General features: G+C 33.1%; 1 protein-coding gene and 1 long non-coding RNA gene across 2 annotated transcripts in view; one reads left to right on the top strand and one right to left on the bottom strand.

Moving 5' to 3' along the window:
- Positions 1 to 18,344, bottom strand: part of LOC118186526 (carbonic anhydrase-related protein 10-like) — an 850,161-nt gene that overhangs the window by 516,855 nt on the left and 314,962 nt on the right. The window lies entirely within an intron of this gene.
- Positions 1,276 to 13,679, top strand: LOC118192586 (uncharacterized). Its single transcript, XR_004758780.2, has 2 exons — positions 1,276 to 4,903; positions 13,448 to 13,679. It is a non-coding gene; the product is annotated as an uncharacterized LOC118192586 (long non-coding RNA).

The following is an 18,344-nucleotide window of genomic DNA, read 5'->3' as shown; positions in this document are numbered from 1 at the left end:
TTGTCAAGTTCTCTCATAATGAGATGCACCTCCGAGAATTAAGATTTCGATGCAGCATCGATGAAATATTTACTAAAATGTTACCGCTCTTGAATGAAATTTTACATTGAAGATATTCTGATAGGTTTATAAACACGTTTTGCATTTTCCTATTTAAAATCCTGTGAAAATACCTATTTATATATTTAATCTTAAATTTAGCCCATAAAGGCGCTAGCCCAGAAGCATATTAATTTCCGTTATTAATTATTTCGCTTAGACTATTAATTTCGTTTACGCATTTTGCGTTGAAAACTTTAAATGTCCGTTTCACTTTTCAAACTGTTGCTATACTTTCAAACTTTATTTTTATAATGTTATTTTCAGACTTTTGCTCTTGTTGTTGTTACCAAATATTATCCCCCTGCGTCATATTAAAAGGAATTAATTAATGAAAATTGTGCATAAATGTATCCATGTTACTCGCATTGTGATAAAACAACGGTACCTAGAACCATCAAATTTTGAATAACGTAATCCTCGACAGAATATAGGAATCTGGAAGCCATAATTTGGAATTTTGTTATTATCGATTTCATATTTTAACACTATAGCGAATTTTTGATTAACAAACACAACGATTTCAAAGAGAGCAATAGCAGCACTTGTACGAAAAAAGAATATTTTTACCTCCAGCGTGGGAAACTAAGTATCGGAAATCCTAAAGATATGCTCATTTTAAAATTATTTGCAATATTGCTGTTAAACTGAATTTTATGATTTAAGTACGTAGAACATGATATTTAATAAATAAATGCAACACACAAAAAGTTTAAGAAACGCCCCTTTGGACGAAATTTAAAATCTTAAACCTTTCAGATTTTATTTATTTATTTATTTTTATTTTGTTATATTTACATTAAATTACGTAAGCTCCACAGGTATATTGAAAAATCATTTTCTCCCTTTTTAATATCATTTTTTATATTATGAAGTATGGCGCCTAATAATTAATTGTTTAATGGTAGCAAATATATCCAATAATCTCATTGTTTAATTTTATGAAATATATTATTGTTTGTATTTTTTTCATTTTTTTCATGTTATGAAAATAACGTTGGACAAACATGATTACGTTAAGTTAAGCCTACTGTAAGTTACAACTTTGCATTTGCAAAGAATACATACACTCTAAAATATTATTTATTGAATTTAAATGAACATATGAATTAGGCTGTGTTTTCACGTCTAACATATCGTCGTGAAACGTCCGTTAAATTACTAAGCGTGCAAAACTATCCTAGTAAATTGAAAACCTCGTTTCATTAGAGGGTTTTTTAATAGAACTGCGGCTTTCTGCCCTTATCTAATGAACGGTTGTACAGTAAATTCTAGATTTTTTGTAAGACTGTTAACAGGTTTTAAAAACAGTCCCAAAATAGAGATTCGTAATTGTGAGTGACATTTAGAAAATTTAGGAAATGTTGAGAGATTTGTTAATCCTCCTTCGGTTCTCAGGTCCTCAACGAAGGCATCCCTCCCCTTAGGCAGATAGCCCTCGAATTTTGCCGTAATTGTGTAACCTAAACTAACCTTCGGCTGTCACTTAGCACGAAGCCTACCAGTCTGCCCTTGCACTCACTACAGCTAATCCATTTTGTTTTTGCCTTTTTAGCATCGGTTTATTTGCATTTACGCCATATACAATTCAACAGGAAAATTATAAAACATTTAACAGCAGCATATGTTTAGAATTCTCCCTACGGCATTCTTTCATTATATCACAGTTCCTTTAGTTACATGGCTTGCAAAACATCTTTTCTTTCTTCATTATTAATGTTTTGTGCATCAACTCTATTTATTAAATAGCATGTTCTTCGCACGTATGCTACATACAATTCAATTCAGTAGCAAAATCATATCATATTTAAAAACAGCATAATTTTAGATTTTCTGATATACAGGCTCACGCGCAGGAGATAACAAATATTTTTTCCGGACGGTCTTGCCATCTTTCGCTTTTAAAACGTTGAGTTCATTAACAAAAAAAAAAAAAAAAAAAAAAAAAAAAAAATCTGAAAGATTTCAAATCATAACGGTCGCCTGAAAGGGTTCGTTAAAGATTTGTACGCTCTCGCTGAACTCTCAGTCCACCAGTCTGCTGTTACACTGATTTCTTACTCACCCATTTTTTTGTCTTTTTAGGTTTATTATTAAGTATCATTTTCTTTGCACTTACGTCATGTACAAACATGTACAACAGCAAAATAAAGTTCCAAGCCAAGAACAGCCAGCTACAACCAGGACACATTTACTAGATGCGGCTTCTAAGAGGAAAGCAAATAGGATCTCAGCCAAAAAGCACAAGACCAACGCAGGTGAGAAGCGGAAAACAAAGAAGCAACCAGAGTACCACTACTGCTCAGCCGTAAGGAAGCTACAACGTTCGGACGAAGATCCAGAACAAACAGAGTACCATTAGCGGTCAGCGGCAAGGAAGCTACAACGTTCGACCAAAACCAGGGCGACCAGAATACCACTAGCGGTCAGCGAAAAGGAATCTACTACAGTTCGCGAAAGAGACAAGAGGGTTCTCCAGCAAGCGGCAGAGAACGAACCATGTGGAACAAGCAGCAAAACGCACGGCATCACCCCGCAGACATCGTATGTAAGAGCCGAGTGGAGAAAGAAACCACCTCCGGAGGATACTTTCCCTAGGAAGTCAAGAAGAATAGAAGAGCGTGCCATGAAACGAAAATTGGGCACGAGCCTGAATAGCAAGGACAGGCAACACGCCAGAGAAAAGCAACGACAGCCACATATCCGACCACATACCCGAAATGGGTATGTTTGCAGAACGCACAATATCCGCTAGTACGGTGTGTTAATGTCTGCAGCAGCGTTAACTATCAGCACGGCGACCATTACTTCGAGTTCCCTTGACAATGCAGCAAAAAACGAGACGGAGCCTTTAGTGCGCCGGACTACAAAGCTGGATACGGAGTGGCACAATATGGTCTTTTCAGACGAGTCCAGGTTCTGCGTGCAGTATTCTGATGGCCGTATACGCGTCTGAAGGCTTCGAAGAGACCGCACCTCACCGGCTTGCATTTGATATCGGCATATGGACCCTGCACCTGGTATGATAGTTAGGGAAGTCATTGGGTTTAAGGCACGCAGATCTCTAGTTTGGATCGACGGTAATTTGAACGCAGATCGGTACATTTCTGACATCTTACGTCCAGGGGTTGTGCTCTATCTTCGAGGCCTGCCAAACCCCATCTTCAAACAAGATAATGCAAGACCACATGTTGCATATCGTGTTCTGACCTTCCTCGACACACAGGGTATTCGATTGCTGCCTTGATCTGCACTGTCCCCAGATCTGTCAACCACTGAAAGCATCTCTTCATGGGTTGCTGAGAAACTGCCCGCCACCCCTATCTAGCTAATACGGTTAACGAAGTTTGATATAGACTTGAAGTAGCATGAATGAGTTGCCCGTTTCTTTCGTTCAAACCCAGTTAGACTCAATGACTTACCATTAAGGGTAATGTAAGGACCGTTTAAGCTGCCAAGGGTGGCAGCTGTTTCTAAGAATTTCGCAACCCTGTAAACATCCAGACCGCTTACAAGTTTGATCATTTTTTCTTCATGCCGTAATGTTTTATGTACAATAAATAACTTTTTTTGTATTTGCTTTAGTTTATGGTGTTGCAATTTTAATGGCCAACAGTGTATTATAATTTGGAATTTTACTACAATTTCTTCTTTGAGCCGTTTTTACCAGAATGCAGTTTACTTACTCAGCTGCGGATTTGAATGTTTCAAAGGTGGAGGTACTGCCTCGTTCGCAATTACATACTGTCGCCAGGTCTTCCAATGTTTATTCCAGCTTTAGCCATTTTTCCATTTCAAGTATTCGAAAAATACTTGAGCCAGCTTAAGTAGACTATTTTGTGTGTAGTTTAAGACTATGCTACTTTAATTTAAGCTTTCGTTTTTGTATTATTTTAGATACCCGAAAGTGCTGGAATTTCTGCTGTAGAGCAAGCAATGCCATCTGTTAATTTCAAGAGTTCAAAAAAAAAAAAAAAAAAAAAAAAACTCATTTTAATCTTCTTCAAACTTTGTCATCTTAATTCAGATTGCAACGAAAACTCGCTTGACAGTCTAGTACGGACTTGAAGAATAGTTAATTAAACTTCCAGGTATAGTAATACCCTATTATCATAATGCAAACAACATACGTTTATCGTAAATATCTCTTATCATTTACATTATTTTGCAAAAGTTATACATAAATGTTAAATTTGACCTAATGAACAAAATAATCTTGAATTTTGAGAAATTGTTGCATTGAAAAATAACCGAGTTGAAATCATACTCAGGAGGAACTGCCCGAAAATTAAGATCTTATCTTTAACTGGTAAACGATTTTAATGCCAGCTATATTTCTAAAAATAATTGTTCCCCTTTTTTCTACGCATCGTAATAAAAAACTGGAATACAACACGAAATACCTGATCGAAGAGCAAACAAACAAAACAACAAAGTATTTTTCCGAGATACACCTATTACAACAGTTCCGCAGTGCTTCATCATCAATTCATACCTCCAATCATCTCACATATCCGATGACAAAAGAGCAAACAATTATCAAACAATTTTAAGAGTCCAGCTGTTGCAAAGAAAACTCACGTATATCATTTTCTTCAACATGATATTAAATTTTATGCATCATCTTGGACAATAAATACCGCAACAGTTCTCCAGTGCTACATACGCATATCTTCGATCATTTCTGCTCTACTCCGTAGAACTACTGTGACCGAGCCGAGAAAATAACGGAAAACCATTGCGATGGAAGCTTACCTAGTGCACTTAATGGTTCTCGTCGCATTTCTGGCTGCAATTTTATCCGGTGAGTTACATTTTCATACTTTTGAAACAATTACTTTTTTCTTTTTCATTCTTTTTTAAATTGGGTAATGTTCAAGTACTATGTTTTCCGCCTTTCAGTCCATTAGCAGCTCATAGTCATAACAGGATACTATGGTCCTTGCTGACACACGCTAAAGTTGCTTCAGATTTACGTATCCGTTTTAGGACAGAGAAATGTTGGGCAGTTTCGAAATGAGGCTTTCAGCCGACTCAGTGTAGTTTATTGATTTCTTTAAAGCACTGGGTCTCCAACGTGTTCGTCCATGTGCACTCTGCGCACACTAGCACCTCAAACAAGTTTTTATGCGGGGTATATCAGTACAGAAGTGACAAGATTTCAGGAGAGATAGAATACACCTAGATGATGGGAAATCACGTAGCAATGCATGGTCGGAAACGCTTTACTGGCGTAGTAGTGAAGACACAAAAGTGAAGAAAGAAAGGATACGAACGGGGAGAATAAACATGTTCGGAGTACACTGCACTCTATATTATTCGGAGTATACCAAAAACAAAGAAAATCAACATAAAGAGACAACGATCATCATCAAAGGCGTTCTAAATTACGACTCGAACCGTGATCCAGGAGCTGTGCGTCATGCATCTTCCATTCGTGATTCATATCTTCTATGCACCACAGAAGTGAAACTTTTATTACTGTCAGAACACCTTCTTCAGAATTTTAAACACCTTCTTTGATGACGATCACTGTTTGGTTTTGTTCTGATTTAAAGATTTCTGCTGTTCTAAACATAACAAAACAAGTTTTTCCTCACTGTGTGTGTCCTTCCGTTTTGCGTTTTGTGTCGTCATTACCCCGTCAGGAAAGCATACATTGCTATTCGATTTCCAATTTTCTAGGTATACTCTTCTCTCTGGAAAGTTTGTCACCGCTGTACTGATACACCCAATATATACAGTTCTCCTGGGCCGACTGATGAAATTTATCTTGTGTCTTCGATGTCTCGAAAACGCGATTTAGAATATATATTAGATTTATATGTAGCATTATCCAAACATACTAGGTATTAGGTATTTTGACACAAGGTAGATTTCTTTCTGAAATAAAATACCAGGTTTTTGTATATTTCGGTTCTTCGACTCGAATTACACCAAAGTTCCTAGTTTTGAAAAAATCTCAGGAGCAGTTTTCAAGAAATAAGCTCTCAAAATTTTACCTCCTCAGTGTTAATTAAATTTGGCTATATGTTCATTAATATCTCATTTTTATTAAATTTACCCGCTTCCTTCTTTCACAAATCGAAATTATGTTCAATCAAAATAAATTCGCAAATATTTTCTGATTTTTTTTTTCAATCATACTTTTTGGTAAATTTTATAAATTCTTCAAAATAATTTTCTGATTGTAACACATAATGTTTTTACTATCATCTTAAAGTAGATATACTTCTAAGCATACCTGCAAAAAATACATTTTTGTATTCAAAATTTACTAAAATATATGTTACTTTATACATTAGCGCGTTTTGAAATTTGGCATCATTGTTTTAAGCAATAATAACGCCAAATGTAGTTTATGGATTTTACTAATATCTTCAGTTAATTGCTACACCTATTTTTAACCTTATATTTCCAAATGAATTTTTGCAGAGACTTAATTATATGGCATTTGTTGCACAATTTTTATAAAATTTATAAATATTTATTAATACTGTATGAAAATTTATTTTTTAAACCATAAAGAACATCCATCAAATTTTTTATTTTTTTAATTCTCTTTACTTTTTTTTTTTCTTTCAAATGAATATAGAAAATTTTAAAATAATTATTCAAAGAAAGCATGCCACTCATACAATTAAAATGAAATTTCAAAAACCAGAAATTTATCTAAAAATAACACCTTTGGTTAAAAAATATAATATAAATGTGGCTGTATTTAATTATGGCAAAGCAAACTAGGGCTATCTGCTTAAGGGGAGAGATGCCTTCATGGAGGACTTTCTAAAGGAAACTGGCTCGTATATACGGTACACATGGAGAAAACCACGAAAACGCGCATGCAGCCAGCCCGTTCGCGGGATTCGAACCTCGGACCGAACTACCAGTGTTCAGCGACTTTACCGCTCGGCCGCTGGTGGGCCAAATTAATATAATATAAAAAAAATTATTCGAAAGATTGAACGATGCACCTTTTCTTCTTCTCGTGCACAATGGAAATAAAAGGAAAAATAAGTTACCATAATTGAAGAAAATTGCCAAGTGAAATATTCTTGGCGCAAACTGTAAAATAATAATTCTAATATAAAGTTTTGAATTTCTCGCTAAATTTCTCACCAAACTTTCCAAAAAAATAATATTTAGACATAACTTGAGTCGTACAATAAAAATATGGAAAAAAAAATTCTGTTTGTCGTTCCAGAAATAGACCGATTTTGTGTCAAGATACATATATTACAACAATGCTCTAATATAAATCTAATATATATCGTAAGTTGCGTTTTCGTCACATTTTTTCAATCGGCCTATACTTGCTCATTAGGGCATTCAGTCTTGTCCTTCCAGGCATCTGGAAGAAATACTTTTGAATACAAGTGCGTATCAAAAAATAAATAATACTTTACTTTGACAAATATTGATCCTTTTAATTGAGTTTCTAACCCTCTTGCGTTTAACGTAGTTTTCTTAAGTTTCCCGAACATTGCGGTTCATTACACACTCATGCTTTACTTTAGATAAATGCCGTTTTGGCTCTCCATAATGTGCGGTGAAAAACATAAGTGCTATATGTCAATGTGAACAAACGCTCCACCTAAACACACATCAACTTGTTAGCACATAGGAACCTCCTTAGCCAGACCCTAAATTCACTACTTAATTCTCCATGAGCTAACAAACGTGAAAATTAACTAGAGTATAGGTGAAGAGCCCTACAAAAGCACATGCATGCAATACAAAATTTTGTCCATATTCGGGCTTAACCACATGCAAGCTTTCTTGAAAACGCATGATTTGACTTGGCTAATTTTTGGTTTGTGCCATTTCAAGATTTTCTTTTGAATACATTAAGTTTTAAATGCATACTCTTTACATTCTGACAATTTTAGTACTAAATAGATATTACATATGCTCTTTGAAATTTAAACCTACATTTGCAGTATCATTTAGTCTACAAAACAGATATTTTCACAATTTACAATCATATAATTTTTACCGCAGTAGAGAACAAAATAAAAATTACTTGACTTCCCCTTTTCGCCAAACGTTCGAACCGAAAATCAAATTTTCATTAACAAGTACTAATTATGAAGCTGCTTGTATCAGGCCAGAACCTTTAGCGTGTTAACATAAATCGTATTTTGACAAACAAATCCAAACTACTAGTTCTTTACATAAACATTACATTTCTAGAATACACTGTAGCTTTGTGCTTTCGCCAAATAAAACTAAAATTACTTTAGTCCTCAAGTGAGGCAATTGACTTTACAATGTAACTTCGTATTTGAAAGGATTTCATGTAACTTTACAAACAGAAAATATTTATTTAAAAATTCACTTACAGTGGGTACAAAAAGTATTTGCACACATACATTTTTGTTCACAATTTATAAGAAAATGCATTAATAAATACAAAAATTGGCATTTAAAAAATAGAATAAGCCTATTCATTTAAATTAATTACAAAAATACAATAATATTAATAAAAAACATTTTTTGCAACAATATTAATATAGCTTATGTCAAAAAAGTATTTGCACATTCAACTCAACTCTAGCAAATTTGCATTTTATGCTATTATTTGACAGTCATCCCGCAGTAAATAATATATGTAAGACGACTATAAAAGGAGGTGTTGTCGAAACGTTATCAGTTGATTGCCGATTCAAATTGTAATGGCACCTAAGAAATCTGAATTGTCGATTTCATTGCGAGAAAATTTTTTTTCTCTACGTGAAAATGGCCTAAGTTATCAAGAAATAGGTAAAAAAGTAAATGTTTGCTTCTCTACTATTTGATATGTTATAAAGAAAGAGGATCTACATCAAATAACTTGCGCTCTGGACGCCCAAAGAAACTTTCACTGCGAATGAAGCGAAAAATCATAAGAGAAGCATAAAAAAATCCATTTGTTAGTGCAATTACTTTAACCAATGATGTCGCTTCAACATCTGGAGTTCAAATCTGTGCCCAAAGTGTTCGAAATGTCCTGCACGATGCACACATTTATGGGAGATCACCAAGAAAAAACCTCTCCTAACTGAACGAAACAGACTAAAGAGACTTGAATTCGCTAAGGAATATATCAATAAGCCAATCGATTTTTGGAAAAATGTCATATTCTCCGACGAGAGTGAATTCAATATCTTTAAATCAGATGGCAGAAAATTAGTTTGGAGAAAACCTTGTGCTGCTTTTCATACCAAAAATGTGTTACCTACAGTTAAACATGGAGGAGGTTCTGTTATGATTTGGAGTTGCATGGCTAGCAAAGGAATTGGTAATTTGTGTTTCATTGATGGGAATATGACAGCTCGAACCTATATTGATGTGTTGCGAGATAACTTGCCACAAAATGCAATAAAATTGGGTATCAGTAATTCGTACTATTTTCAGCAAGACAATGATCCCAAGCACACTGCGGTATAATTCGTATGTGGTTGCTTTATAATGTACCCAGAAAACTTGCCGCTCCACCACAATCACCAGACTTAAATCCTTTGGCTGGTAGTTCGGTCCGAGGTTCGAATCCCGCGAACGGGCTGGCTGCATGGGTGTTTTCGTGGTTTTCCTCATGTGTAACGTGTATACGAGCCAGTTTCCCTTAGAAAGTCCTCCACGAAGGCATCCCTCCCCTTAGGCAGATAGCCCCAGTGTGCTTTGCCATAATTAAAATTAAAATACACATAAATCCTTTGGAAAATCTGTGGAATTCTTTGGATTTAAAAATAAGAAAAAGGAAGATTTCAAGCAAATCTGCCCTTAAACAAGCCCTTATTGAAGGGTGACCGAATACTGAGCCTACTGTTACAGAAAATTTAATTAAATCAATGCCAGCAAGATTACAAGCAGTAATAGATGCTAAAGGCATGCATACTAAATATTAGTTATTTGAAATTTGCTTATATATTTTATTTCTTTTGTATTCATGCAGGTGTGCAAATACTTTTTTGATACGAGATATTTAAATTTTGTTACAAAAAACATTGTTATTTATATTATTGTAATTTTTCCGTTTGTTTTGGATGATTAAACTTATTCTGATTTGGCAATACCAATTTTTTTATTTCTTAATGCTTCTTTTTTATGAACTGCAAACAAAAATGTAGGTGCGCAAATACTTTTTTTACCCACCGTATATTAGTTTTTCGTTGCTTGGTACTCAGCCATTGGGAAGTTATACAGACTGGAGATTTTTAATCTCTGCTTTCCTACTACACGTTGGAGTTGGCCTTGGCTATCTTCCTTGCCGTGTACCGCCTCCTTGCCCTATTCTGGTCTTGTCTGCTACGAGAACTTTGCAGGGCACGACCATCTTTGTTCCTAGCTGGGGCCTTTCACCTCGAATTTGTTTTTAATTAATATCTCGGGTGATTAAAATTGTAGAAAAGTGAGAATGGTCGAAATGGACTACCACGAATGGAGTCCGCTGGGCACCTCTCTCAAAATTCAGCTCTGCGTCGTTCCGCAGGAGATAATGCCACCAAAAAAAAAAAAAAAAAAAAAAAAGGCAGATCCGCACAGATTTTAATAGTATAGATTCCGGTCTACATAAGGAGAACAATTATCTCTGCTAGTCTGCGGCTTCTACGCCAAGCGGTCTACGCAGGGAAACATATCTCTTTCAACGAGATACATATCTGCGGATCCGGCATTTGAGTCGATTGCAATGATCATTGCCCATGATGGAATACATTGCCGCCGGAAACATATTTGACGACAAACAATGAAACTGTAAATCGAAATTACGTGTCAAATAAATAATTGTGGCTACTCTCAGCGTTCAGCTTACTGAACAACGTGGCGCGAAACGTTTGATGACTTGTTATTATTCTAGCAAGTTTTATTAATTTATGATGCGGAATTTCGTTTGAATAAAAATTGATTCTTTGATTGATTTCTTTATAAATAGAATATTTCCATACCTTGATAAAATTGATTTGCCATTGTAAGCTATAGAGTGATTCACATTTTTGCTTCGTTTTAGCATTAACTAAATCTGGAGCATAGTTTCCTATTTAAGGACATTACTATACCTTATGATCACGGAAGTCTTACAAGAAAATTCTAACGTATTGTGTTTAGCATCATATTATATTTTCGATTTTTTGTTAGTGATTTTTCAGCATTTAATTTAGTTAACTCGATATCATTTACTGAAGCGCTTAAATTTTCCGTAAACCAACATGTTGTGAGCTATTTTATAACTTTTCCCACTAAAAATAAATGTTTTATGACTTCTCTAATTGACAGAGTTCTGTTAATATGAATACTAATAAAATTTTTAAAGTAAGTTTTTAAAAAGTACAGTAATTGTACGTGATTTTATTATTTTACACATATGTTTATATCAATTACTTACAAAGTAATTTTATTTTAATTATGTAAGTATAATTATTATTCGATTATTACGTTATCTAAAATTTGATAAAATATATTATTCCTCTTTAATGTAAGTAAATTTGCTTTATTATGGTGAAGTGTGTTTAATTTTATGCTACATATTAAGTAATTACTTTATTTTCTTCGTTTACGTAATTATTATATATATATATATATATCTGTGTGTGTGTGCAGAAAAAGATATCGATAGATAGATATAGATTTATGTATGCATTACATTTCGTAATTAATTGCTTTGCCTTTTCCCTTTATGAATCTTAATTTTTTTAATTTACTGATTTTAATTATAAATTTGTTTCATTCTTACATTTGCCGCGTTTCTTCCCATTGCTGGTATATTTAGAGGTGATATTTTAAAATTGATTTGAAGTAAAAGAGCATCTCGATTTATCAGTAAAATTCATTAGATCTCGGAATCCAACAAAACGAACGCACACTAAACTGGCTATGTTGCTTTCATGAAGGCTGCATGATTTGACAGAAGAATTTTATACCCATAGTTGCCATATTTTGGTATATTCTAAAAATTTGATTATTCCTACTATGATATTAAGTAAGTAACTCATTTTCTTTGGGAATAATTTGAGCTTTACCAAAGCTTTAATACGTTTTCAATAATTTTACGTTTTCTGCTAGGCAACAGCTATTAAGTATATCTTATTGTAGAGTTTATGTAAAATCAAGCTGAACTGTTAATAAACAGTTAATAACTGTTTGTTTTACAACTGCATATGAGACTGTATTAATTATAGTTCAGAGGGCAAAGGTTCAGATGTTAAGGGCGATAAGTCTTCTGCCTATCTTTTAGGAGCTGGCATTTAGTGTAGCTTAGAACCCGTACAGGTGTGCTAATAATTATTGTTAGTTGTTAACTTCAACGTTATTTATTTTATTATTACTCCACATTTTATGGTGCTTAACAATTTAATAGTTTACAATAAATTCCCGGATATGTTCCGATTCCGGCTGCAGAAAGTTGTCTGTTTTAAAATGATTGGGTTATCAAGATTCTGATCAGTGCCTGCTGCTGCAAAATCCTCGGCGATGCAAAGCACATCTTTGAGAAGTGCCCTTTGAACTAGGGAGTGAGAGATGCCAGTAATCTCGTTAACGGAAAACATTACTAAATATGTAAATGGAAAAAAAATCACAGCTTATATCATTACTGTTGATTACTGCCACTACTTTCGACGGGAATTTAGTTAATAAGAGTTTTCTGAGCCCTGTATCTTAGTTCTACTACTTGTGAAATATCTTCGAATTTTAGTTTAGTTCTTGTTACCGCCCAAGTGAAGCGTAGTGTTTTAGCGTCAGGTTGACGCATTGTCAAATTTAAAGAGTTTAATAAAGGAAAATTTTAACCCTTCTCCTTTGTAGTTTCTACAAGAAATTAACTACACGTACAGTTTCACATAGAAAATAAGCAAGTGGATTCTACAACTTCTTGAATAATGTTATGCAGCGCCCTGATCGCAACAGTGGTTTGGTGCTCCTGACTGTTGTATCGTTTATAGGGCTCAGACGTATATTTCAGAGAAGGCGTGAATAGATTTAAGCGTATAGTGCCTGCGCGGATTTGGGGCAGTCAAAAGGCATGGCAAATCCAAAGTACTTTAGCATGGATTGGCAGTAGGAGTAGAAGGTGGGAGATATATGGACTTGTTCTCTGAAATAATCTTAAAACAAATATGGTCAAACTTAGGCAAAGTCATAGTGTCAACTGGATGTTGATCAAGGCCCAATCCAAAGATAGACACAAACTTCCGCTCCTTGCCGTCATAAAATTAATGGACTTGCTCTGATTAGATGAGGCAAGCAAGACAATAATTTACTTCCCAATTTTTGTGTTTGAATGTGTTCCTTTATTATAGTTTCATCTCATTTTGGAATTCCTTCATTATCATCAATTACCATTAATTTAATAATTGATATTTTATATTCGCAGCGTCTGAAGCACAAGATAGCCAGATGAAGGATGCTCCGTTTCGAGGCATTCTTGATTCTCACGATGGTGAAGTTAATAGGCTACTATAAAATTCAAGATTAGACTTCACTCTATAGTGAAATCCAAAGAATACCTGATATTCGCTAAGAGTCCCTATTTAACAAACGATTGTGAAATCGATATTCTTTGCAAAATTTATGTCTAGATTCAAATAAAACAATTATCAAATTAAGTGCCTTATTTTTTTTTCCGATTTTCTTATAAATGTTCCACTTCTATATTTCGAAAATTCTTGTATTCCTTCAGATGAGTATATGAACATAACAAGTTTTTGTGCATAATACGTTGTTCTAACTATATGAATGTATGAATTAAATTTGCAATCTATGAACAATAGTTTTTCAATTTCAATACTTTCATTGCAAAGCAGTTCCTTATGAATACTCGTAAATACCGATTCTTTGAAAAATCGAATAATACTTTACATTCAAATGACCAAACAACATGTGCAACGTTCAACCCTTGTTTTAATTCACCAATGATATGTCTCGAAAAACGTTTGATGTGTTATTATCGATGTTATATTGTTAAAGCATACACAGGGAACTCAATACTGTTTACTGTTCAGTGTTGATGTTAAGTAGTTGATTGCTAGGAGAAAATTAAAATTTTTTGATAGCCTAATGATTTGTCACGGAATGGTTTTAATTAATCTTATTTTTGAAAGCATGTTTTTTATAAACGCAAAGATTGTTGAGCCCAGTGCGTCCAAGTCACACATATTTTTTTCACTTCGATCTTCCTTTCCCATTGCTATTTTTCTCTCTTCGCCTTTCTGAATAATATTAACCAAGGTACTGATGCCACTATTAAATATGAAAATAATAGTAATCGGAAACTTTAAACCCATTTTTCGCAAGACAATTTTTGTTGGCGATTATTCGCCGATCGACTTCAATTTCGCATATATATTATTAACCTAATTAACCACATTTTGAAGTTGGATACTATTAAATGCAATAATAAATACATAAGAAAATATTCATAAAATATAAATCGATTTTTTTTCGAAGTGTTATGAATTCTTAATTTTCGATATTTTTTACTTAAGATCTGCCCAAGATGACACGAAAAAGTTTTATGACACACAAAAAACGTTCTTATGATAGCATTTATTTCCCATATTTCATTTAAAAGTTTTAATTGAAAGGTAACTAACCCTAATTTTTATAAAAATTTAGGCTATTTATCGAGGAAAAAACACTTTACTTTCTTTTATCCTTGTTTGTACTTTTTTCTAAGTTCTAAACATATCTCAGTTCTTAGAAAAGCAAGCAGTGCAACAAGCTCCTAAGCATATCTTAGGAGATTATAGTGTATCATACAGGAATCTTTGATCCAAGTAACTTGAGTGTGTTCTCTAATTCAAGTTTTGTTATATATCTAGTAACACAAGAATTCAGTTCAATGTTGGCTTAAAATTTGAATCATTCCCTTTTAAAAAGGAAGGTTTTTACTTTGTAATGCAAGCATAATGACAGCTAAATATGAAACTTCTTAGACTGATATTTATTAAAATATTTATGATATTTTAAAATAACCAACAAATAAGAAACTTTTAACTTGAACCAAAAATAGATTTCCTAAGAAGGAAACGAACTTAGTTAATTTATAATGCTGAAGACCACCTCTCTTATATTTGTCATATTTTATTATGAGACATATAGAAAAATACACATTCGTAAGTAAACAATTAATAAACATCGTTGTGTCATACTACACGTTTCATTTACAACACCATATAGCGTTTCGTGTTTTATAAAGCATGTATATTTCGAGGAATATTACAAGAAAATATCTTCATTACAAATTGTAGGTTTTCCATAGACATTCTTGCTCTTTTCGCAGAGTTATTACTTTTCAGCTAAAAAAGCTTTACATTACAAAATAATTTGAATGTAAAACTGTTTCCAAACATTTGGAGATATTAGGTTAATTGGAAAAACAGAAGAGATGAAGAATTAGCAACCGCCTTCGCCGGAAATCGAGCCACGGACCTCTGGAATACCAGTCCAGCGTGCAAAATCACTACACCACGAAGGCACGCTAGAAACGTGGGAACAAAACGAAAAAACTGAGGATATCTACATTTTGACAAGTACTATTGACAGTTAATGAAATTTGTATCTTCAAATCTTTAAATAAGATTGCTATCACAGTGTGAATTAATTAGCTACATTTCTAAAATTTTCCGAGCGTAACTCACGTCTGTTTTCGGTATAAAAATAATGGTCAATTGGACTCCGACCATTAAAATCTTATTTTTTTCCAAATTCTTGTTATCGTAATCAGTTTATCGTAAATTTAAAATTGCTTCGATGGCCGCAGCTAGTTCGAGACCCCTGCTCTAAGCCTCTGTAAACATATTGTACTTTTTACAACAGAAAATATGTAAATGGTAGGATATATATTCTCTGAAGATATGTTTCCCAAGTAACCAAACGACACAGCCGACTCGAATCACTGCTGTACCATCCACCTATTATTGCTTTTTCTAAACAATGAAATAATACATTTTAGTTGAATAAAAGCTACCCTTCGAGACCCCTGGACTTAATTACTGACGTATCATCATAAACGGCTTCCTTAACCAAAACCTCAGCTTCCTTATTTGCAATAAAACTAGCATGGGTTACAACTCAACAGAAATAGACGTCATGACTATTTGCCTATTTGACAAGACAAGTTTTCTTTTACATCATTAATGAACATATTTTTATGAATAGGTTCGTATAACGCCTGGAAATAAGTAATAAAAGAAGTCATGAAGAAAATAAAAAAAATATTAGTTAGGATAATTATTAACAAAGACAACTTCTTGCAGCCCATATCAGAACCTATACAAATTAATTTGCGTTATTAAATAATTAAGCACCATAAAATGTGCAGTAACAATAATATTAATAATATAAAAAATAATGTTGAATTTAATAACTAACAGTAAGTATTAGTAGTATTAGTATACCTGTACGGGTTCTAAACTATTCTAAATGCCAGCTTCTTAATGATAGATAAATAGCATATCGTCACTTAACTTCTAAACTTACCTTTTGCACTTTATCCTCTGAACTATACTGAAGACAAACTCATATGTAGCTGTAAGAGAAACAGTTACTAACAGTTCAGCTTGACGTTTACGCAAACTCTGCAGTACGATAAACTTAATACCGCTTTCGGGCGGAAAACATAAAATAAATTTTCCAGTCAAATTAAAGCTTTAGTAAAGCCCAAAACATTCACGAAGCAAAATGAGATACTTACGTAACACCACAGTAAAAATAATCCAATTTTTAAACCAATAAAGTGCGTCAAAAGTATGAAAAAATCAATAATTAATAAACAAACACACTGTTTAATTCCAATGTATAAAAACTCAAAAAATATCTGAAAGTTTCACCTTTTATATTAAGCCCAAAGTGTCTTTTTATTATCGTTTTGTATGTTATCTTTATTAAATAAATATCATTCTCTTCGCACTTACACCACAAAATTCAAGTCAACTACAATATCACAAAATATTTAGAAACAGCCTATCTTTACATTTTCTGATACACAGTCTTGTGCCCTGGAGATACGAATTTTTTTTGCATACCGTGTTGCCATTGCTCGCTTTGAAATTGTTGAGTTTATTAATCAAAAATTCGTGAACGTTTTACAAAACAGGAAATATGTAATAAAACAAATTCCTATTTTGGCTTTGATATGGACATATTCAAGTTAATAAAATTGATTTTCATCGCAAATAACATAACAAAACGCATTTTTTCCTCAAAGATATTTTTACAATAGTATATTTTATTATTTATATATTTTTACAGTAGTTATATTTTAAAGTGCGAAAATATATAGAAAGCAATCCAAAGCGCAGAGAAAGCTAATCCAATCTCACCGCATTTTGCTACAATCAACAACAACAACTACGTAAACTACAGATCTGAGATGTTTCTCTCCGGCTTTTATGTCTTTTTTTAAATCGGCCGTACGAGGCAGTTCTAGCAATATCTGGAAAGCAAAAAGTGTAGAATTATGGTTATAGCTACCATAGTACTCAATTTACTTATTCAAATTAAATATCAATTACAGAGGTAAACTTTATTCAATATTAAATGCAAGTGCTCTTGTATTTTTACTTTTCTGGTGTAGCGTTCTCTTAAAATTTGTCACGCGCTGCATAGCAGAGGGAAATAAAACAATTTTAACTATAATTGTACTAAAAATGTCTTTCAGCATAAATGTAACACTAATTGCTAATAATTACATTCATAATTAAGCATCTTTTTAAGTAAATGGAAGAGGAAATATATTTTTTCTTATAAATAAAATAAAAAAATTATAATTATGTAATTAAAATAAAACTGTATAGTAATACAATGACGTAAAATTATTGTATTTTACATAATCAATGTTTATAATATTCATACTAACAAAACTCTGTTAATTGAAGAAATCATAAAACATTTACTTACATTGGGAAAAGTTAGAAAATAGCTCAACTGTGTTCACATTCACAATCTGTTGGTTCACGGAAAATTTAATCCCTTCAATGAATGCGATCGATTTAATTAGAACTAGATCAAATCCTGCAAAATCATTAACAACAGAAAATCGGAAATATAAACAAATGAAAGCAGAGGATATGTTAGGATTTTCTTGTTAGACTTCTGGGATCATAAGGATATAGTTACGCTCTGAAACAGGAAAATATACTCTAGCAGATTCAGTTAGTGCTAAAAACTAGGCAAAAATATGCATTGCTCTCTACCTTACAATAGCAAATCACTTTTATTAAGGTATAAAAATATTCTATTTATAAAGAAATCAAAAGAATATTATCATC

This window comes from Stegodyphus dumicola, chromosome 7 (genome assembly GCF_044657685.1).
Source record: "Stegodyphus dumicola isolate Sdum_Otavi_A_Nest chromosome 7, ASM4465768v1".
In the NCBI taxonomy this organism is placed as follows: Eukaryota; Metazoa; Arthropoda; class Arachnida; order Araneae; family Eresidae; genus Stegodyphus; species Stegodyphus dumicola.
Note: the sequence above shows the minus strand (reverse complement) of the source record. Positions and strands in the feature narration are given on the sequence as shown.